Below are 23,802 nucleotides of genomic sequence, written 5' to 3' on the forward strand. Positions count from 1 at the left end.
CTGTCCATAGACAAGCCGACTCGCTTCTTGAAATGAGGATTGAGAGGAGCGTTTACAAGTCCAGTTTACTCTCTTAAATGTTAGAATTTATCTACTAAATTGGATAGTCAACGGTTGGATGTAAGCTCCATCCTTTTACTTCATTAGTAAGTTAGCTTAAAAGCTCATTGGCTTCTATCACCTGACAGAGAGCTTTTTTTAAGTAGCTGAATAACTAATTTCTATTAAGTAGTAGCTTAGCCTTGCATCCAGACGCAAGCTCGCGCACTGCATTGGCAGAATTCCAACGCTGCGGAAGATAAGCTTGAGATTCTCTTTTGGTTGTTTATGTTATAACTGCTAGACATCTAGGCACTCGAATGAAAGTTAAGTAGCTTATGAGTATAATATTTATAAATTGTAATGCAATATGTATAATACATACCTATTGTCAATGCGAAAATGTAATTGTTTGTCGAATTTCCCTTCAATTAAGGAGCAAAAAAGTAACGGATTGATATGATTTTTGCATGGACAGAATAGAATGGAATGAAATAGAATAGAACAGAATAAAACAGAACAGAACATGACAAAATAGAATAGAATAGAATTTTATTCAAATATACTTTTACAAGTGCTTTCGAATAGTCTTAATAATTTACCACTGGTTCGGAATGCCGTCCCTACCGAAAATGAATGTATAAGACATGCAAAGTGTCATAAGCTCATTTTTATCACACTAGTGCAATGACTTTCTAAGCATGGACACATCGTGGCATACAACACAAGAGCCCAAACATGGCACACGTTTCTAAATTCACCCTATTTAGCTTCAACTGCTCCATTTATACATTCCCGCTAACATTCAAGTCCTGTAAACTAACCTCAGTGATTATTAAGCCGCAATGTAAATCGATAAGCACTCGAAGCTGAATAAGGTGATTTTAGAAGCAAACTTGAACAAAAAATGGAATGGAGTAGTGTAGCACTATTGATTTTTGTTATTTCTTTGAGAGATTTTTCGTTTTTGTAAATATGAAACTATTATACTATATCTATACTATATAACTATTATACTATATCTGCTCGTGCTGATTCACTGACTGACTGACTGACTGACGGACTCATTTGATCACCTCTTCTGTAAAATTTTGTATGTTTTTTGTTTTTACCGATGGTTTCGTATACAGGACAAAAAATGATTCGGAGGAAAAATATGGATAGAGCTGATGATTGAGGATTTCGGTGAAGAGCACGGCCAGGGTATTGAAGATAGGTGAGGGGTGCTCGAACAAATGTCACTCAGAACTTTATCCAATTGACAGGGAGCTGAAAAATAAAACCAAAATGGCGGATTCAAGAATGCTTCTTTGGCGAAAGATGATCAGGACCCAAAAGTCTACTTGGTGAACAGAAAAAAATTCAAGATGGTGGTTTTTTTTTTTTTTTGATATAAAATATAAGGCGAATATTGAAGAGACTAAAAGTCGGAAACTATGCAAGACTTTGATACGGTTTCTTTTCAAAATTTGTTTTTATAGAATTCTCATTCTGACAAATGATGAGAGCTGATGATTGAGGATTCTGGAGACGGGTGAGAAGCACGGCCAGGGTATTGAAGATAGGTGGGGGGTGCTCGAACAAAAGTCAAAGAAAGTCATTGCACTAATATTATAAAGGCGAAAGTTTGTGTGTATGTGTGTGTGTGTGTGTGTGTGTGTATGTTTGTTACTCCTTCACGCAAAAACCACTGAACGGATTTGGCTGAAATTCGGAATGGAGATAGATAATATCCTGGATTAGCACATAGGCTACTTTTTATCCCGGAAAACCAAAGAGTTCCCACGGGATTTCGAAAAACCTAAATCCACGCGGACGAAGTCGCGGGCGTCAGCTAGTTATAGCTAAATAAAAGAGTTACCACGGGATTTTCAAAAACGTTATTCCTCGGAGACAAAGTCGGTGATATTATTACTTAATTTAAAAAAAATTGGAATATAGGACAGAAAGTTTATGAAAATAAAAGAAACGCAGATAAGTCAAGTGACTCGCCCAACCAAACGCAGCACGAGTACTTCCGACCGCGTAAACAGGTAAGGGAAGCACACACGGAACAGAAAAAACAGTGGAAGTGCTAAGTAGGCGTGGCACGCGTGCCACAATTAAGCATCGTTATGCTTAACGGATCCCAGTCGCGTTCTAACATCGCGTAGAGTTGGTAGTCTCGCGACAAATTCATATTGCCCTAGCAATGCCGTACTGTTCCGTTTTGGAGTGTAAAAATGATAGTAGGACAAAAAATCTTAAAAATGGAGGTATTTCGTATCATCGGTAAGTAGGATTTTCATTGTTTTCTAATAAATCTTAATTTATTTCAATTTACTAATATTTAATAGAACGGTTAGTCAAAATCAACCTTAAACCATTAAGATAAAGTTTATTTTGGATTGATTCTATTCAATAGCGCTCGTTCGCTACTCAAGTAGTGATGTGGCCAAGTCGAATATTGAATTTATCGATTATATCGGTACAAGGAAATAAATAGTAAAGTAATAATTATAATTTATTAATGAGTGAGACGTTGCATTGATCACTAAATAGACATCAGTAGTTCCTTTAACCTTCATTTTAAATATTTTTAGGTTTCCCAAAGATGCAAGCATCAAAGAGAAATGGATAGATGCAACGAGTAGAGTTAATTGGATATCAACCGAACTGTTCGTCAGCTGTTGAAAGGATAAACAGAAGTAGTATGTCTCAAGATATGTCACAATACGATCAAATTGAGGACGATTCAGAAATTGAAGAACTAGGAGGGCACTTTTCTGATTTCAGTAATAAAGCAATAGCCCATATTGCTGGTTACATTGCCCGAATGTTAATGAAAAAAATAAACTGTGATGTCTGTGTTGACGCATTAGTGACACATCATTTTCAACCAGAGATTTTCGAAAAGAAGTAGCGATAACTCAAATAATGCGAAAGTTCATAGGAACTCTTTTATTTAACGATATTGCCTCCCATCAAATTGGCGAATTTCTTGCGTCCAATCACGTTACCGATTTGATGAAGGCAATAGTCGAAAAATATATAAATGTTCGCATACATCATTTATTAAAATTAAAAATAAGACTTTCGAAACGCCAGTTTCTTAACAAATATGTTTTATTTCAAGGGCAATAAATAAAATTTTACTATTTTCATACGTTGCAGTATTTATAGTGCATACTTGTAAAAGGCATGCACACATACCAGCACTTTTTTACCTTTTTCTAATTTTATTTTAGCGAATGAACAAAATAACGCGTATCTATCGATATCGATAGATAATTCAATGAGCTACGTGGTGCGGCCTTGGCTGAGTAGCATTAGAAATCGACCGATCACGAAAATGTCAACCATATGTTCAACGCTATTAAGTTTATAATTGCTACCACTTAGAATACCGCCATCTATGGTCAAGTAGGGGAATTAACTGGACAATCGAATCTAGTGTGACTATAGCTCGTAAGTACGTTCTTCCGCTAAAGCAAAATAAATCTTATTTCTAGAATGTCAGGGTTTGTTTCCAAATCTGTGACGTAGGCTAGTTTTGACTAAACTTAAAACGACAAATCAAACGGATTGTTTCTTTGTAGTGCAATATATTATGTTTATCGGTATATTTGTATGAGTTTGGCGACAGCGGTTCCTATAGTAATTTTGGTGCATTGCACTTCCACTGTTTTTTTTGTTCCGTGGAAGCACATGAGTTTACGCTACTGAAATGTAAATGCGCCCTAACCGTGAATGGATCCACGTTTAAAATAAATATTAGGAGTAGGTATGTATAATTACTTATAAGTAAACAGAATTTATTTGTTTATTTTTAAAAAAAAAGAATATTAGCCATTTTAATCATGACTAACATTCCCCTTTCCCCTCCAACTAAGCGTAAAGCTTGTGCTAGGAGTGGGTACGACAATAATGCAACGGCTGGGGTTTGAACCGCCGACCTTTCGGAATTCAGTCCACTCCTATAACCGTTGAGCTATTGAGGTATAACAATATAATAGGGTATAGCTAAGAAGTTATGACGTAGGTACAGTCAGCAACAAAGCTAGTTTTGCACCCACTGCCTGTACCGTACCGTACCTGTACCGTAGGCTGCCAACAAATTCGAATTCAAATTATTTTTATTCAATTAAACTTTTACAAGTGCTTTTGAATCGTCAAAATAATCTACCACTGGTTCGGAATGCTGTTCCTACCGAGAAGAACCAGCAAGAAACTCGGCGGTTGCTCTTTTCAAATGTACAATTTACAATAATATGCCATACTGTATACAAGCAATTGCAGCGCCGTGTATTGCTGAAGAGAATCAAATCCAAGCTTTTTTGTCATTTACATAATCTTCGATTGTATAATAAGCTTTTTTCAGGAGCATACTTTTAATAGATTTTTTAAACTTGTGTAAAGGCAAGTCTAAAATTGATTGTGGAATTTTATTTTGATTTTCCAACTTTCCTGAGGCGGAGCGTAGGATATGCGAGCCTATTACGGTTTCTAGTTGGCCGGTCGTGGAAATCACCGATTTTTTTGTAACTATGAATGTTTTGTCGTACAAAACAGGGCCCTAGGACCAATTATTCGTTGTCCGTCCGAAGGCTCTAGGCTACTTATTATCGCGGAAAATCGGAGATTTCCCACGGAAAACTAAATCTCCACTTGAACATATTGGAGGACTTCATTTTAAGCATGAATAAGCATATATTATGTACTTATATGTAACTTGAAAAGAAAAAAAAACATTTTTTTTTCAATTATATGTATAGACTAGCGCTTGGCTGCAATCAGACTCGTTAGTAAGTGATAATGCAGCCTAAGATGGAGCGCGCTTGCCTAGAAGTTGCCTATTCACTCTTGACTTGAAGGTACCCATATTATGGGTGGAAGGGAAAACTGATGCCGGAAGGGAGTTCCACAACCTGGCGGTTCGGATTAGAAAAGAGGAAGCAAATCGCTTCGTACGTGTTCGAGGAATTTCGACTACGTATATGGATACAACATACTACAATGTTAATACTACGACATTTCGGACAAAAAAAGGCAGTCTAATAACAAACAGATTACAGTGGAAAAAAACAGATGCCTACCTAGGTACTTAACGATCCTCATTCCACCCCTTCAGCAGAAAACCATGTTCACCAAACTGTAAACACACAGACGTACCTAACCCCGCGTTATATTACATTTTATTAGTTTATTAGTTTACATCACATAATTAACTAGTTTCCGAGAACGCAGTGACGCGCGCTATTAATTTTATTTTAAAACTTTTTTGTCGTTTCGGCTAAGACAATGTTTATATTACGCGCATATTACACGAGTGATGTGGACTCCGAACGCTGTATAATAGGGGCACGAAAATTCTAAGAGAGACAGAAATATTTACTTATTATGTTGCAAAGTTGTTATTTGGCCCGAGTGTTTGTATTGAATTCTGAGTAGGTAAGTGAAGGATTCTAAGGTTAGACAACTAAGGTGAAATTTCTACCCAAGATGATGCCCACGACTTTACCGTGAGGATTAAGGTGTTCTCTCTTCCTTTTTTAGTTTCGGATTGAGTATGCTGCGTAGGCCCTCTTGGCCACTATACAGCATCACCGGGTTTCACCTGTGGGAGCGAGTTCTAGGGTTTGAAGAAATAATTGGAAAGGTCGGGAGTAACATCCAAACGAACCGAACCATGGTTTTAGTCAGTCGATGAGCAAATTCAATATTGACTCATTGACACTTTCATCACAAACACAGCCAGGACCGTCTTTACACTTAAACCTGTGCAGGTACTCCGAGAACCCGCCATGTCCACTGAAAACCATGGCTTAGCATGACGTTGGGATGGAAGGAATGGCTGGACTTTATTAGTCCGTACGCTCCCGAGGGCGTGGCGTGAGTCCACGTCTGGGTGACGTTAGAAATCTGGAACCTTGTCTTCGCCGGCAAACACGCTGTAAAGAGGATAAATTTCTGTGTTATTCAAGAAAATTTGGTACATTGTCGGTAAAGGGCACCCTCCCATAACCGTGAGGTTGGTGGGGCCATGGGAGGTGGTGGGTTGATCTGTATCGCGCAATCCATGTTATATTATGGTTTGGTATAGTTTAATAGGTGTCTGGTTTTGAAAGAGGCGGGTTCGTATAATAGGTGTTTAAGATTTTCGACGCTCCGGTCGGCTGGGTAATTTTCGACACTAATAAAAACTTATGAAAAACATGAATTTCATATTTTTAACTTTACATTATAATTACTTAATACTTTTGGGATAATAATTCATTTTGTAATCTGAAAAACAGAATATTTGGATATGTATTCACACTTCGACAGAGATATCCCACACCCAATTTAATTGCGACACCCAAAACTGGGTATCCATAATAATACTACCTTGTATAATCATAGTGTTTACTCAAAATGTTATATTTAAGGAATGTATTTATGGAATTGCAATAAGTTGATTGAAATTGAAATTGATATACTTCGTTCCGGAAAGTAGGTATAGTTATTAGTTAGTAGGACGGACGGACAACTAAGTCTCAGTAATAAGTAAAATAGTCTTCATTCTATCGTAGCGCACACAGGCGAAGATATAGATTAGTACTTTACTGAAAAAACGTAGGTACTTATATTATGTATTTTTAGATGTATTTTTACTCAAAATAATAAATATTGGTGTGAGGTTTACAGGAGACTACAAATAGAATAACTATTATGTCTTAATTTTCAAAAGTGTAGGGGTCGTGCGGTTATAGTTAACGATCGTTGTAATGAACAAGTTCCAGTTAGGTCCAGTTGCATGACATGCAGTTAAAGTTACGGTAGGATTACGGTTAAAGTCCACCAATAAAAATTATAGTTTAATACTACGTAGACAGATGAATTTTTCACAGAGTGTGTATGCTAACAACAAATAATAACAAAATGGTCACCATGCAAAATAATTAAAAACTACTTATACGATACTACGGAACTATTCGTGTGTGAGTTTGACTCATACTTGACCTGTGTTTTATCTGAACAGCTAATAACCTACTCGATATACTCCGAAACGACTCCAAAACATTTCTAATGGACTAAGAGCCAGCGCGTGCCAGACTTTCGTTATTTTATAAAAGCTGAAAGTTTCTCTGCGTATTGTCCCCAAACACAGGAAGGACCGCTCAGCGACTACGAAGTTTAGATAACAGGTAATAAAGGTTTAAGAAATTTCACGTCAAATTAGGTATAAAGTCTAGTTATTTTTTTAACCCCAGACCCAAAAAGAGGTGTGTTATAAGTTTGACGTCTGTGTCTGTGTATCGGTCTGTGGCATCGTAGCTCCTAAACTAATGAACCGATTTTAATTTAGTTTTTTTTTGTTTGAAAGGTTGCTTGATCGAGAGTGTTCTTAGCTATAATCCAAGAAAATCGGTTCAGACGTTTGAAAGTTATCAGCTCTTTTCTAGTTACTGTAACCTTCACTTGTCGGGGGTGTTATATATTTTTAATTTACACTTGTTTAATATTTTCTTCGGAAATCACGTCATGCATTGCCAGACACATAGTACCGTGGAAACCTTCTGCCAGACACCCTTAAACTTTTAAACTTCAAGGGCCTGTACCTGTTATCTCCCAAGTCTCAAAGCCACCATGATCCAAACTTCATAGTCGCTGATCCCTGTGCTGGGGACAATACGCTGAGAAATTTTCAGCTTTTATAAAATAACGAGGGTCTGGCACGCACTGGCTCTCTCTATAACGTTGTTTACAGTAGAGGCGAGATTTGAAAGTGAAATATTATTTGTTTTGTTTTTCATCCGTTTTATTCCATCCGTCGCTACCACATTGTTCCACCTTGTAATACCAAGCTATTAAATATCACTGCACAGACTATCATGTAAACTTTCAGACATTGATATGCAGATGTTTGCTTTGGACAATTAAAAATTCGGAATTAGGATTTGGGACGCGTTTTGTGATGTTGGTGGTGAGAATAATTTATTGTGCTGTTAATTACTTTGATTTCGGTTAGGGCGATTACGCAGTTCATCCGATCCGAATCCATCAAAATACGTTCCGAAGTCCTAGAACTATTTGTATGGTAGCTTACGCACTAGCTCCGACTTCCGTCATCCGAGTTCTCTCCGTCATCTGTGAGAATATCTCGGATGTGCCTCGGATAAATCGGATGTATGACGCAGATAAATGTCGAAAATGTCCACTGAATAGGTTGGATTTGGATCAGATATCGGATTAGTGCGTAAGCAATATATGAGTTCGATCCGAATTTTTAAATCCGCATTTTCACGGACTCAGATTGGATGAGTGTGTAAAGTGCTCTTACTGTGTCTATAGTTATAATCGGTATTTTGTCAAATAAATATAAATCTGTTTATGGTTTTGGAATGTACAGGTAAAGCCCTTTCATATTATGATACTTCACTTGGTATAGTTATCTTACTCTGGAATTTCAAACACCTGATTTTCCTCTCTTTTTTAATTAAACTTAAGATAATTTTCGGTTTTTTTTTCCAATGATGTTGGGCTACTATTACATACAACTATTCCAAATTTCATGTCAATAGGTTAATACTTAGTTATTGAAATAATCGACTGTGATAGATAGACGGACAGACAGAGAAAGTCGCACTATAAGGGTCAATTTTTTACCATTGTGGTACGGAACCCTGAAATGTGCATAATCTCAAGAACAGATTATGTACACAAAGTTTTTAATTATGAGCAATTATGATCGGCCACAGCGAGTGAACTAAAAGAACGGAGTGAACGAGTTTACGCCGTTGTAAAACAATAAAACTGTTTAGTGACACACACACATCGCCGAATAAATAAACAGCACACACATGTGGACGAAAGAAAAAATAAATTATGTTCTCGATGGTCTTCAGGTTACTATTTTAGCCTGTAAAAGATAACAAATCATGTTTTACAGGCATTTATGACTTTTTAAATGTTGGGAGGTGTAGATAATACGTTATTAATTACGTTTAATTCTGCCCCTGCAATTCGCTCCTGCAATGCATTTCAAGGACTTCAATTGCTTTTATACATGGCATAATATTATTGTACATCAAATCTTTGAAAAGAGCAACCGCCGAGTTTCTTGCTGGTTCTTCTCGGTAGGAAAGGCATTCCGAACCAGTGGTAGATGCTTTTGACGATTCAAAAGAACTTGTAAAAGTCTAATTGAATAAAAATATTTTGAATTTGAATTTTATCAACAAACACTTAATGAACATAATATTTCTATGCCAGAAATGGTCGAATACTTTGGACTCATTACTCTTTGTACCACCTTTTGTACCTGTACTGCAAATAAAGGATATGATTACGATTATTGTGAAAGTTTATTGATTATTCCAAAGCTCAAAGGGCAGAGTGCATAACTCAAGATGGTACTGAATAGATGATCAATTTTTTTTTAAAATAAAAATAGGGAACAAACAATGACCTTCTAAAGACCCTGTTTTAGAAAGTCATTGGGAACAAACGATGTAATTTTCAGGAAACAGGTTCTATGAACATTTGCAGTACCAGAGAAATCGCCAATGAAATGCCGGCCTTTCATTAATTTGTTGGCTTATGTCCCTTGAATAACCCCATGTTAGATTTAGGTTTTACCTTTACTAACGATTCCGGTTATTAACTGAAAAGAAGTGTAGGTAATGGTAAATCAAAAATTTATAACACCTCCGACAATTAGTGAAGGTTACAGTAACTAGAAAAGAACTTTCAAACGGCTGAACCGATTTTCTTGGATTATAGCTAAGAACACTCTCGATCAAACCACCTTTCAAACAAAAAAAAACTAAATTAAAATCGGTTCATTACTTTAGGAGCTACGATGCCACAGACAGATACACAGATACACACGTCAAACTTATAACACCCCTCTTTTTGGGTCGGGGGTTAATGATATCAATCGTGAGTTCTAACTCTATCATATTATATTGGCGCGAGGTTTACACCTTTTGACATCTACAAGCGAGCTTCAAAAAATGGTGGCCCGTTACCAAGGCTAGAAGTTAGTTATAAACAATGATTACTGATTGGCCATCATTTTCATGGGCCAATATTTATGTAATAATTGTGTTTATTTTAACAGCTGCCATATTGTGTGGTCTTATTGATTGACTGATTGATTGATAGGAACACCAGAATCATGATAGCTGTGTAAATAAACAATATCAGGTCGATTTTACTTGAAATTCTTTGATAGAAGTTGTGATTGTTACAAAAAGATTCAGCTTTTTCAAGGAAAATAACCCGTACCTATCAATATTGATGTAACTATACTTCATTTCACGTGATGATGACACTGTACCTGCGCAGTAGGTGATTTATCGATCTATTTGGTGGTTTCAAGTGAGGCGCTATGCAAGCCTCACTTATAGGTTTTATTGACAGATACGACAGACGGACAGACATACTGACAGACAGACGGACAGAGTACAGACGGACACACGGACAGACAGACAGACGGACAGACGGACTGACTAAGAAACGGACAGACAGACAAACAGATAGACGGACAACAAAGTAATCCCATAAGGGTTGCTTTTTTCCTTTTGAGTTACGGAACCCTAAAAAGGAAATATCAACTCAACTTCCAAAAAACATGTTCGTTGTATAATAGAATAAACAGAATAGAAAAACATAGTAAATTATCTGTAAAATAACTTGTAATACACAAGAATGAGGCTAAAAAATCCTAACGTCCCAACTTCCAAAAAGAAATGTCTTTCATAAAGAAGCTCGTGTCTCGTGAAAATGCCTTTGATAAAGCACCTCGGACGTGCCAGAGTGAACCAATTTAGAGTCAAACGGAAAGATGGCTAATCAAAAGAGATTCAATAGGCGGAAACCTCGCGGAATTAGGGGGAGGGGCGGCGGCGGAAAAAAGTGGAAATAATTCCTTAATCCCGTAATTGGAGCGCGCTACCGAACCGGAAAACAAATTTCCTATTATTGGAAGATAGGGCTGTGCCACGTCCATTGTTTACATTATTTGTTTTGTAATTTCTTCTTAACTAAAACTTTAATTCTTTGTAATGATAAAATCACTGTTTTATTGATTATACAGGGTGTAACTGGAACGCTAGCATAAACGAAGACAGGTGACAGTACTGAAAATTACCTAATGATTAGATACCATAAAAAACCACGCACTAAAAAATTTAAAAATCCCGTATTTTGTAAAAGTTCACAATATATGGCAAATAAAACATGTGACTGACGCTAAATGTTAACGAACATTCCGTAAATATGTCACTTGAAATCAATGCCTCGTCGTAGGTGGGGCATTGGCCCGAGTTTTGCACCCTATACGGGTTTGAAAAATACTAAATCACTAAAACTACAAAATAAGGCAAACGTTTATTGAAAGTGATAAGGTAGTATAATAATAACGCTTAGTTTTTGATATCGTTCTGATTACACCCTTAATTTGTTTGTCATTGTTTTGTAATCGACTTCCAAAAACGTGGAAGAAGAATGCAAACAAAGAATCACATCAATTCGTTGCTCCGTTGCGGTGTGATTGAAGGACAGACCAACAAAGACATTTCACATTGATAATAAATAACAATTAATAATCTATACTAATATTATAAAGAGGAAACCTTTGTATTTTTGTATGTTTGTATTGAATAGGCTCAAAAACTACTGGACCAATTTCAAAATTTCTTTTACCATTACTTAGAGGGATTCTTCCGAATCCGTATAGGCTATATTTTATCCCGGAAAATAGAAAAAATAAATGTCCACCCGTGCGAAGCCGGGGCGGGTCGCTAGTAATAAATAATATGGTTAGTGGTTTTAATGTAATTTAAAATTTAGGCGGACCACAGCCCTAGTGTGAGAATCGCTTGCGAACAGAAAGTGTAGGTAGATAATTATGATTAGAGCGGAGTCATTAGAGGTCGATTGTCCCTCCCTGCCCTCCGCCGCGCCCTCACACCTGACCGGACGGTTTATTATTGCCTATTGGAGACCCTGCCTCCCAAGTTCCATGTACAGCCGGATTGTACTTTATATTTAGCTATTTATTAATTGCGACATATTTAGCAACCTAAGATAAAGGCTGAAATCTATTGAACGTTGACTTTGCTCGAGGACTTGAAACTAGTTTAAAAAAAGCGTTAGGTACATAACTGACAAAATAGCTCTTGTTTTATTAACCCCCGACCCAAAAAGAGAGGTGTTATAAGTTTGACGCGTGTATCTGTCTGTGGCATCGTAGCTCCTAAACTAATGAACCGATTTTAATTTAGTTTTTTTTTTTGTTTGAAAGGTGGCTTGGTCGAGAGAGTTCTTAGCTATAATCCAAGAAAATCGGTTCAGCCGTTTGAAAGTTATCAGCTCTTTTCTAGTTGTTACTGTAACCTCCACTTGTCGGGGTTTTATTTTTTAATTTACACTTGTTTGAAACTTAAGTCTGAGCAAAGAGTAGCAAAGGTATGCCACCAGAGAGGGGTGATTCGCTCACTCAGTAATCATAACTGAATGAAAGTCATCAAGCTTATTTGAAATTTATTTTAAATTCATTTCAATTTCAGTTTTTAAATCCATCACTTTTCACACACGTCCATGCTCAGTGAATAGCTTGATGGCTTTCATTTAGTGGTGATCACTAAGAAGGTGAAATACCTCGCTGATATAAATTATTATTAGTTTTATACATTAATTATTATTAGTATTAAATCAAACTTTTTAAAAAGTATCACAAATTCGGATCACCCTGTATAGTGGCGGGCGGTGGGAATCTCCGGAACGTTTCTAGCTCAGCTTTTTATTTGACGGTGCTCCGAGCTTTGCACGCTCTTCGACGTGACCGCAAGACTAACTTCAATACCTACTTCTATACTACACCTACCTACTACTGTCTATCTATGTTTAAGTGGAATTTACATTACGAAATTAGTTTCACGACATTAATTTCATTACCAATTGGACGTGTAAACGTTTAACAGGGCTCTCTCCGTCACTCGTTTCATACAATCGTAGTTCCAATTTCATTTGAATATTAAGCAACCAAAGTCCATGAAATCTGGAAAACCACAGACATAGATATTAGTTTCTAGAATATGTCTGCAAAATTTCATGAACTTTGGTTGCTTAATATTCAAATAAAATTGGAACTACGATTGTATGAAACGAGTGACGGAGAGAGCCCTCTTAAAAATGTTCGCCGTGATTCTTAAAATTGACATAACTTTTTTATTTATGAACCGATTGACATGAAACAAACACTAAATGTTAACAGGACTCTCTCCATCACTTACTCCATACAATCGTAGTTCCCATTTCATTTGAATATTAAGCAACCAAAGTCCATGAAATTTTGCAGACATAGTCTAGAAACTAATATCTGTGTCTGTGGTGTTTTAGATTTTTCTAATAATATGTAGTTTTAAAATTACAGGGGCTCAAAGATTTGTATTTTTCTTTAAAAAAAGGCCCAACTTTGTGCTCGTTTTTCTAGACAATGGAGCAATTTAATGAAATTTGGAAAAACCACAGACCTAGAAAATTTAATGAATATTATGTAGTAAAAAAATTATCGTTATATATTTTATATTGTTATAATTGTGTGGGAACTACGAAAACCAGAAATTACACCCAGAAATCTTGAAAATTTCGTGCTGTCTCGATTTGTGCAAGCGGGGTGGTGAAGTGCGGGGGACGACACGTGAAACTGACAGAAACTGACAGTCTAAACACACGGGCCACATTTAGACTGCACCCAACTCCAAACTTGTCGATAGGTCTAACTAAATACACTGGTACATTTCAACTTGCGTTAGACGTATGCGTTACCTACCGTTATGCGTAGACGTTGCCTATAGATAAAAATATGTCTCATGTTTGCTGGCAATAGCGCATGCATCAAACCCTGCAAGTTGCAACTCTCTTGCAACCTATTCCTCACGCAATACGCACAGCTTTAATATTATAATTTTTGACAATGTATACTATATGTAATGCCATATCACAGGTCACTCTCTGATTTATTGCTAACAATTTACTTCCAAATGCAAAGAAATCTAAGTGTGTTGAATTCACACTGCCCAATACCAGGACCTTAAATGGCATAATTTCATTGATAAATAATCATATGTTGAAAATAAAGGAGAACCCCGTGTTTCTCGGTATAATGTTAGATGCAAAGCTTCTATGGAACACCCACATATCAACACTTGATGGTAAACTCAGCTCTGCTGCTTACACTGTTAGAAAAATTCGACAGGTACTGACGTGGAAACTGCAAAAATTGTATATTTTGCCTATTTTCACTGTATTAGGTATGTCTTACGGACTCTTGCTATGAGATAAAGCGGTAGATATTGAAAAAAAAATGTATTACAGAAAAGGACAGGACGTGCAATTTATAATTTAAAACCGCGCGCTGCCATACAATAAAAATATAAGGAAATAAGTACCTTATCTATTATCTTATAGTAGCTTTTAAATATATTTACAACTAGCTAATGCCCACAGCTTCGCTCGCGTGGATTTAGGTTTTTAAAAATCCCGATCCTTTCATTTCCCAGAACAAAAGTTGCCTCTCCGTAATAGCCCGTCCCCGGGATGCAACTTATTTCTGTATCACGTAAGAATATTTAAACGGATGATCCTTTTCAAATCCCGAGGGATCACCAGGATTTAGGAATGCAATTTCTTACAGCATCCTATACCTTCAATATCAATTAATAATCGACACTTTTTAAATCCCATTAGCTTTAGTAGTCAGGTCCCCTGCAACATCAGGATTGAGGAGTTGGAATCCAAATTTTTTATTGAACAATGTCGCAAACTTTCTTTATCGATTAAAAAAACTACCCAAAATTACGCAGTTAGGTTACCTGCCAAATTTCATGGTTTTGAGTCAACGGGTACCCTAGAGGTTTTCTTGACACACACGACAGACAGACAGATAGACAACAAAGTGATCCTATAAGAGTTCCGTTTTTCATTTTGAGGTACGAAACCCTAGAAAACGTAGGAACGGCATTCCGAACCAGTGGTAAATTTGTCTGACCATCCAAAAACACTTTGAAGTTTACCTAAAAGTTTACAGGAATAAAAATTTATCATTGTATTCCATTCCATTTCATTCTATTCCATTCTGTTCAAAGATAAATAGATAATAAAAATATTTGTCACCGAAACAATAATTTACGATACATCAACCAATATCAATTTTACTGATGACAATCTGACTATTACCAAAGTGAACGACTACTATAATATCTATTATATACGACTAACATAATATGTATTATAAATTGTGTGCCGTTTGCATTCTCACTAGGTTCTCATTAAGTTTGTTTTATTTGGTTAAACTTTCTGGCATTTATATTGTTATGACGTTTAATTGGCAAACAGTCTGTTTATTGGCTCAAACTCAAAAATTCAGCCAATCACAACAAAGAAAATATTGTAATAATGATTGATGCAGCTTTCTGTAATTGAAAACAAAATATTTGACATTAACTTGAATGTGACAGTGTTTTCCGAATAGGGTTGCCAGAGGCCCCGTATTTTACTGGTTACCCCGTATTTCGGGATACAGAAACCTGGCTGGCGAAATCAAACACTGACGTTATGTCCAGTAGAAAGAATATTTTCCTTTTGCGGCAATGCGTAGCCGAAACCCACTCGATATTGATCATGGTCGTAGCCAAGGCAGCGGGGCTTGGTTTGAGGATGTAAGCCTTTTTTTATACAAGTTAGCCCGTGACTTTAATCTTTTCTAGTGGTAAGTGATGATGCAGTCTAATTTCTTGGCCGTTAGGGCCATAGTAACCATATAACTAGCCATGACCGAAGCCTCCCATCAGACCAGAAATTTAGAAATGGCGACTGCGCCTGGGAATCCGTCAAAAACCTAAGCCTAAAATAATACTTACACTATTTCTTGCATTTGCTTACCAATTTTTTTTGGAAATATATCAAACATTTCGCGCTCACTTCACTCGCGCTTTGAATTTGTATTACTTGGTGTAAACTCCGCAATTTCGTTTGCATGAATTTAGATTTTAAAAAATTCCGTGGGGGATTTTCCGGGCTAAAAAGCCGCCTAAAAAAAAATGTCTGGGATGCAAGTTACCTCTGAATAGTAAGTACCAAAATTTTGGTAAAGAAGATGGGCCGTGAAAGGGTAGATAGGCAAATAGATATACTGTCGTATTCGTAATATTAGTATGGACAGGAAGCTTTAAAAATATAATCTTGCTATGGCTAAACTCGTTTCCCTTTCACTTTAATTTTTTCTGTATTGAACCAAAAACACTTACGCTCACTGCGCTCGCGCTTTTTTATTGTTGTATTTTATCTCACTGACAAATTGAAAGGTGAAATTTCACTAACCAGGTAATTAGCCCATAAAGTTGAGCGAATGTTTTTTTCCTCATGACAGGATTCAGTTCCGGCCCTGATAAAACCTCTCCCGCAATCGATTCCTGGCTACGGCCATAGTATTTATACTGTGAAGGTGGAATTACAAATTAAATGTAATTTTAAGTTAAAATGAAAAGATTGTATGCATGAAATGTATAACATTTTGCTTTACAAAACTTAAGAGTTTTTAAAAGCTATTTAAATAAATAAATCTTTTATTTAAAACCACATTGCAAACACAGTTCACTAATCAAGACACGGCAACATACGGAGAAAAAATACAAAACTTACAAATAAACTAAAATATCTAAATAGGCTTTCCATGCATTTCAGAGAGAACCACCGCCTATTTCTTTAAATACTTCAAATTTTCAAATTTCTTCAAATCTAAACCCCGTATTTTTGATGGTGGTAGCCTGTAAATCAAAAAGAGGCAGGTGGCAACCCTACTACTTCCTAGACAGAATTTAAAAATTGTTTTCATTACTCGGTATGCCTACTGCCATAGTGTGACAGAAAGTGTGACGGTAGTTGTGACCTCTGATTGGCCGACTCTCTTTCACTATTTGCTAAAATTGATGATTGCAACAACAATTTTTTCTTTTTTGTAATCGAAAACAGAACACGGACGTCAAACAGGTTGACTAATTGCAATCATTTCTGACCGGCTAACATTGTTCCGCTAGTGGCTAAAACTCACTGTCGCAGCAAGAACATGGTAAATTCAGCCAATCACAGCAATTTCAATTGGTTATCACAAATGTACCGATCTAGGAACCGAGAATGCACGAACCAGGGCAGATAGAGATAAGAACAATAATATCATACGTAGGAAATCGACGGGGGATCGTTGACAACGATAGCCTTAAGTGTAGCTTACTACAATATATTAGTGAAGCCCGTATCTAAATCGAATAAGCCGTTTCTGATATTAGCGTGCACAAACACACAGACAAACAGACAAAAAAAAAATTAATTACAATTTCGGGTTCGGCATCGATATAATAACAACCCCTGCTACTTTTTTTTTATATATTTCCATTGTACAGACACCACTTTTCTACAATTTTATTATATGTATAGATTGGACGTGTAAACGTTTAATTTCGTAATGCATTACGAAATTAGACGTTACGAATTTAGACGTTTACAGTTTTAGACGTTCAATTGATAATGAAAATTAATGTCGTGAAACGCAGACGAAATAAGAAGCGAGTGTGTGTGTAGTAGGGATAATTTTGTCGCTGGGCTATTTAGTAAGCGAGTGTGCGAGCGTGACAGGCGAGCATTGAGGAATATAATCACAATTCACAATCCATGCGCAAAACATCAAGAGAGCGTCGCTGAGTGAGTTTTTTTAGAGTTCCATACCTAAAGCACAGACTGTGGCACACAGCCCGAAGGGTGCTAACGGCACCCTATTACTAAGCCTCCGCTGTCCGTCCATCCGTCTGTCTGCTGTATCTCGTGAACCGTAATAGGCAAAAAGTTGTCACAGAATGTGTATTTCTGATGCCGCTATAACAACAAATAATAAAAAAATCAAAATGGCCGCCATGAAAATTAATAAAAAAAAATGTTATTTCTCGTACGATGGTACGGAACCCTACGTGTGCGAGTCCGACTCACACCTGACCGATTTTTCTCCAATAGCTCTTGTCGCTGCAATGCAACAAACTAATAGACATGAAAGGGTTCTTGCCGGCATGCAGTGCGGACAGTCAAATTTAATTATATTTTCTATCGATAAGGAGTCGACCCCGGACGTCTATTATACGTTTCTTGTTCTGCTATTATGTAAGTAGGTATAATATGATATAATATATGATAACTTTTATGGTACCTACCAAAATAATTGAAAAGAAAAGCTCTTCAATTCAACAAACAATGTAGTCAGTTTAGATGTAAGTGTGTTCAACCATTAACCCGAATGCAGACTCTAAATATGCCTCTAAAAGACCACTTGAGTTTCGCTTGCCCAATTCAGTGGTACTTCTCTTTTGTACAGGCGGGCGCAAAAGGTCCTATACCTATTTATGTTCTTTTTTAGGCTTCCGTACCTCAAAAGGAAAAACGGAACCCATATAAGATCACTTTGTTGTCTGTCTGTCCATCTCTCCGTCGTGTCTGTCAAGAAAACCTATAGGGTACTTCCCGTTGACCTAGAATCATGAAATTTGGCAAGTAGGTAGGTCTTATAACACAAGTAAAGGAATATATCTGAAAATCGTGAATTTGTGTTTACAAGTAAGTGGTAAGTGGTAAGATAACTATACCAAGTGGGGTATCATATGAAAGGGCTTTACCTGTACATTCTAAAATATATTTTTATTTATTTTTATGCGTGATAGTATTTGATTTAACGTGTAAAATGTCGGAAAAAATACCTGAGTACGGAACCCTCGGTGCGCGAGTCTGACTCGCACTTGGCCGGTTTTTTCTTATTATATGGCTTTTCAGTGCCACGTCAGCACATTCGCCAGTCCCAAGTAGCTTGAAGGAGACACAAAAGAGATGGTAGGTATACACTATAGTCTGATTTTTAATTCCGTGGAATTCTGACGTTTCTTAATGTTACTAGAGATAAGACAGTTTCCACAAATGAAGGTAACAAAATCAAATAAAATGTAAGATGGCTATGGATACTAAGAATTAAATTTTTATAGGCGTAATTTACTATTTTTATTTCAAGAGATACACTTTATCAAATATCAGTGTCGAAACAATAAGTATGGGAGAAAAAAATCATCAGGCCAGACCAAGGTAGAATGCACTTTTAGATAAATCCCTTATACCTATTAGATACGGCTGGCTTTTTTGTAAATGTGTTTTCATAAATCATGCGTGTATCATCTTTACAGCACATTCAGTCTTGTTTCAGTGAAGGAAAACATTATGCATGCCTGAGAGTTCTCCATAATGTTGATGAAAGGCGTGTGAAGACTGCTAATCTTTTATCTAGTTAAAACCTTCTCATTCTGGAGATCTGTGTTCAGTAGTGGGCCGGCGATGGGTTATGATGAAATGTTAATTTAGGAGACATCAAACATTATTATGATATTCAAGCAGTAAACAGCTAGGTTATGTTAGGCTAACCATGGTTTTTTTTTAATTTTTAGCGCTTTTCCAGGTGAGGCTACACTGGCGATTCTTTTGGCAAGGCAGCGATGGTGCTCGAGTTTTTCCGCCGCACTCACGGTGTCGTTATCATAAATCATGCGCGTACCATCGTTACGTTACATTCAGTCTTGGGTCAGTGAAAGAAAACATCATGCATGCCTCAGAGTTCTCCATAATATTGATGAAAGGCGTGTGAAGACTGCTAATCTTCTATTGGCTATTTAAAACCGTCTCATTCTGGAGATCTGTATTCAGTAGTGGGCCGGCGCGGCGATGGGTTATGATGAAATGTTAATTAGGAGACATCAAACATCATGTTCAAACAGTAAACAGCTAGGTTATGTTAGGCTACCTATCGCAATTTTTGACGTGCCAACGTCTTATAATTCGATAGAGCCGGCTGCACGCACGAAAAAACATGACTCATGCGGCGTTACCTCGCTCTGAGGCGTTCCATGTAAGGCTTGAAGTGCAAGCGAGAGCGCGGAACGAGCGACAAAAAAGCACAATCGGCCTTAGTTGTCACGTTCAACTATCGTCAGTAAACCGACTTTACAGACAACCAATTTTTTTTTTTAAATTTTATAGCGCTTTTCGAGGTGAGGCTACACTGGCGATTCTTTTGGCAAGGCAGCGATGGTGCTCGTGAGTTTTTCCGCCGCACTCACGGCGTCGTTATCGTAAATCATGCGCCGCGCGCCATCGTTACGGCACATTCGGTCTTGTTTCCAGCAATAAAACCTAAAGAGCTGCAGTTCAATAATACTCATGTAATCTTCAATTGAATGTTTAACTCGTGTATGTTTAACAATGTTGAAGGATGAGAAACAAAAATGAGGAAAGTCGGTACAATTTATTAAGACTTGATCGAAGTCCAACTCAAAAATGCTAACATGTTAACCCATATTATCCATAATCCATACTAATATTATAAATGCGAAAGTGTGTCTGTCTGTCTGTTAGCTTTTCACGGTTCAACAGTTTAACCGTTTTTGATCTTTAGTTCAGAGTTAGCTTACATCCCGGGGAAGGGCTACTTTTTATCTTGGAGAATTCAAAAAGTTCCCACGGGATCCTTAAAGGCCCATCTGTTTGATCGATTTATATGAAACTTGGTACAATTTTTAAATATTTTAAAAGCCTCGATAGCTCAACGGTTGAGGAGCGGACTGAATTCCGAAAGGTTGCTGGTTCAAACCCCACCCGCTGCACTATTGTCTTACCCACTCCTAGCACAAGCTTTACGCTTAGTTGGAGGGAAAAGGGGAGTAGTCATGATTAGCATGGCTAATATTCTTTAAAAAAAATCTCTGGTCTGGTCTGGTGGGAGGCTAGGAGGTGGGAGGTGAGTTTACGTAATTAATTATTATAAGCACAAAATCATCTTACAAATCTAACAATTCTGACTATCAGAAGGTGTACAATAGGTTCTTTGAATAAAATATGATTTTGAGTTTCAAGAGTTGATGATGTATGCAGGTAGGTACCTACTTGACCTATACGAAAGCTTGTTTTCCTGTAAAGTAGGTAGGTAGGTACGTCTTGTAAGCTCTTAAGATGTAAACAGACGTGAACAAGCGGTTACAGATAACCGGCAATGGGTTACACACGCCACTTACGGGTTGCGGTTTACTATTATAGAGATGGCCATTGCGTAGTGTCGATATTATCATTCCTGATACGTTGGTATTGTACGTAAGTGTTGATTATTGTTCTGTTCCTTTGTTACTGTCGCAAGTATATTATTGTATTACAATCTCACTAGTGATATTATAATTAAACGGTAGATTATCAATTGACTTCATTTCTTACAATTTATCGGCGTGGTTTTAGATCAAATAATGTATGTAACTACCTAAGTTTGGGTTTCCAAGATAGTTTAAGAAATAAAGATGAATACAACATAAAAGTGGTTTACATTAATACCCTCGATTCGATTATTATTCTATTAATTTTTTAATAATTTTAAGTCATCGAGAGGAGTAGGTATGTAAAATATTTCGTTGACAGTTGCGTCTTTAAGGAGTGTAGGATGTTTTGTGCTAGAGGCATATTTAGTTAATATAGTGCGATTTACCAATGTTTGAAGGTTTTTTAGGGTTTCGTACCTGAAAAGGAAAAACGAAACCCTTTAGTGTTATACTCGAGTATCGATATGCGATGCAGGCACATCATTAGGGCCTGTCAAACGGTAGACGCTCTTCAGGCATAAGTTGTGTGAAGAGCACTCCACCTGTTATTTATGTTCCGCCGTATCTGTGACGATGCGCAGGCTGCGGTGGCGAAATAGATGCTCCGGTTATCGATAATGGACCACTTGGGCCTACTTGCACGTCACTCGTTTGTTTATGACAGATTCATGTGAAACTTTTTTGACATGTCATCAGGGATTTTGTTTAGGTAACTGTAGTTCGCGACAGGTCGACATGGCGATCGGGGTGCCATACATGCGGGCGCGCGGGTACGGATTCACGGCGCGGCGCAAGACCGTTTCAAAATGTCGTTCTATAATAATTGCAATAAAAATGCAATACCTAACACGTAACCCAATCTTTTACGAAAAACCGGCCAAGTGCAAGTCAGACTCGCGCACTGAGGGTTCCGTACTCGGGTATTTTTTCCAACAGTTTGCACGATAAATCAAAAACTAAAATTCGCGGTTTTCAGATTTATTCCTGTACTTGTGCTATAAGACCTACCTACCTACCAAATTTCACGATTCTAGGTCAACGGGAAGTACCCTATAGGTTTCTTGACAGACACGACGGACAGGCAGACAAACAGACAACAAAGTGATCCTATAAGGGTTCCGTTTTTCCTTTTGAGGTACGGAACCCTAAAAACCAATATAAGTAACCTGTATAATCAAATACAAATAGTCTCCAAAATGTGTCAAAAATAGCTAAATACATATGAAAATTCTCACTGTCGCGGACGTCCTACTCATTTACATAGTATAATAACTTTTTTTGTTTAAAATGTCAAATATCACACGTTTAAACTTTACAAATGACAGATTTTTATGACAGTCTGGAAGTTTCATCATCATCATCATCAGCCTGTGGACGTCCACTGGTGGACATAGGCCTTCATTAAAGAGCGCCACCACACCCGGTCCTCAGCCTTCCTCATCCAGCCTCTTCCCGCCAGCCGCTGGAAGATTAGTCAGAGTTATTTTGTTAAAATATAAATAAATACCGTCAATTAACCGAATGCCCACTGTCTATCGATAATAACATACGAGTAGAATCGATTTTGTCGATCGAGCACAAGTGTTCGGGATCCGATCATTGCTATTAGAGAGCCAGATTTTATAGCTCTTACCTATTTGCGTAACTCCGGTGATGCCAAAACGCACAATTGTACTTGAGAAGGCTTGAGTGTTTCTAATCTTATGGCTTTCACACGAACTTGAAAACCGCTGCGGAAATCGCTGGCAATTAAATTTCGATGTTAATTATTTTCGAGAAATACCTATTTGCATATTACTACTTTACTACAGCACTAAATATCTACTTTACTACAGCACTAAATATGTGCGTGTATTTCCATCCCTCGCAGAGTTTGATTCCTGGCTAGGTCACAAATTACATACCCTAAACGATTTAATAGGTTGGGATTTGTTATTATTAGACGACAATTTCGCACTGAACTGCGATTTCACCTGGTAGTAAGTGGCAATGCAGTCTAAAAAACGTGCGGTTAGCCTAACAGCGTACTTAACCTTCGCAACTTTAGTTTAATTACTTTCGTTGGAAGTGAAAAAGTAACACCTCTACTAGTCCTAAGAGACAAAGCAATTTAGGATGGCAGTGGATTAAGCAAAGGCTACTGTCAGGTAAAAATATGCTTGGCTAGAACCGCTGCGACACGCAACCGTGTGTGAAGACACCCTAATTCTAGACTCAAATCGTTAGTGATAGGGAATGGAAAATTGGCTGAACGCTCTCGTTAATGGATGCAAATTAGAGATGAACAATAAGAGGCTAGTGGTTTGTATGTCTGTATGTTATCATACTATGCGTTTCAATGGTGAAGACTAAGCGTTACAAATATGAAGACCACTGATAACGTACAGTCAAAGGCCGTAAGTCGTTTAGCACCTTAATGAACATATTCGCGTGGCACGGTTAAGCATATGCGTTAGGTGTGTGTGGCGTGTTTATAGAAAAAGGTCATATTAAGTGCTACAGGTTTTTGATGCAATATTTTCGCGGAATTGCTACTCGAATTCTGAGGCCGACCGTCCTGGAACTGTTATCA

At 37.3% G+C, this 23,802-nt stretch overlaps 1 long non-coding RNA gene across 1 annotated transcript; it reads right to left on the bottom strand.

The window, feature by feature from the left end:
* Positions 1 to 1,942: 1,942 nt before the first annotated feature.
* On the bottom strand, positions 1,943 to 19,073 carry LOC123877491. The gene is made up of 3 exons (XR_006798605.1): positions 18,947 to 19,073; positions 12,872 to 12,882; positions 1,943 to 1,953 (listed from the first exon to the last, which is right to left on the bottom strand). It is a non-coding gene; the product is annotated as an uncharacterized LOC123877491 (long non-coding RNA).
* Positions 19,074 to 23,802: the final 4,729 nt, after the last annotated feature.

Source organism: Maniola jurtina, chromosome 24 (genome assembly GCF_905333055.1).
Source record: "Maniola jurtina chromosome 24, ilManJurt1.1, whole genome shotgun sequence".
In the NCBI taxonomy this organism is placed as follows: Eukaryota; Metazoa; Arthropoda; class Insecta; order Lepidoptera; family Nymphalidae; genus Maniola; species Maniola jurtina.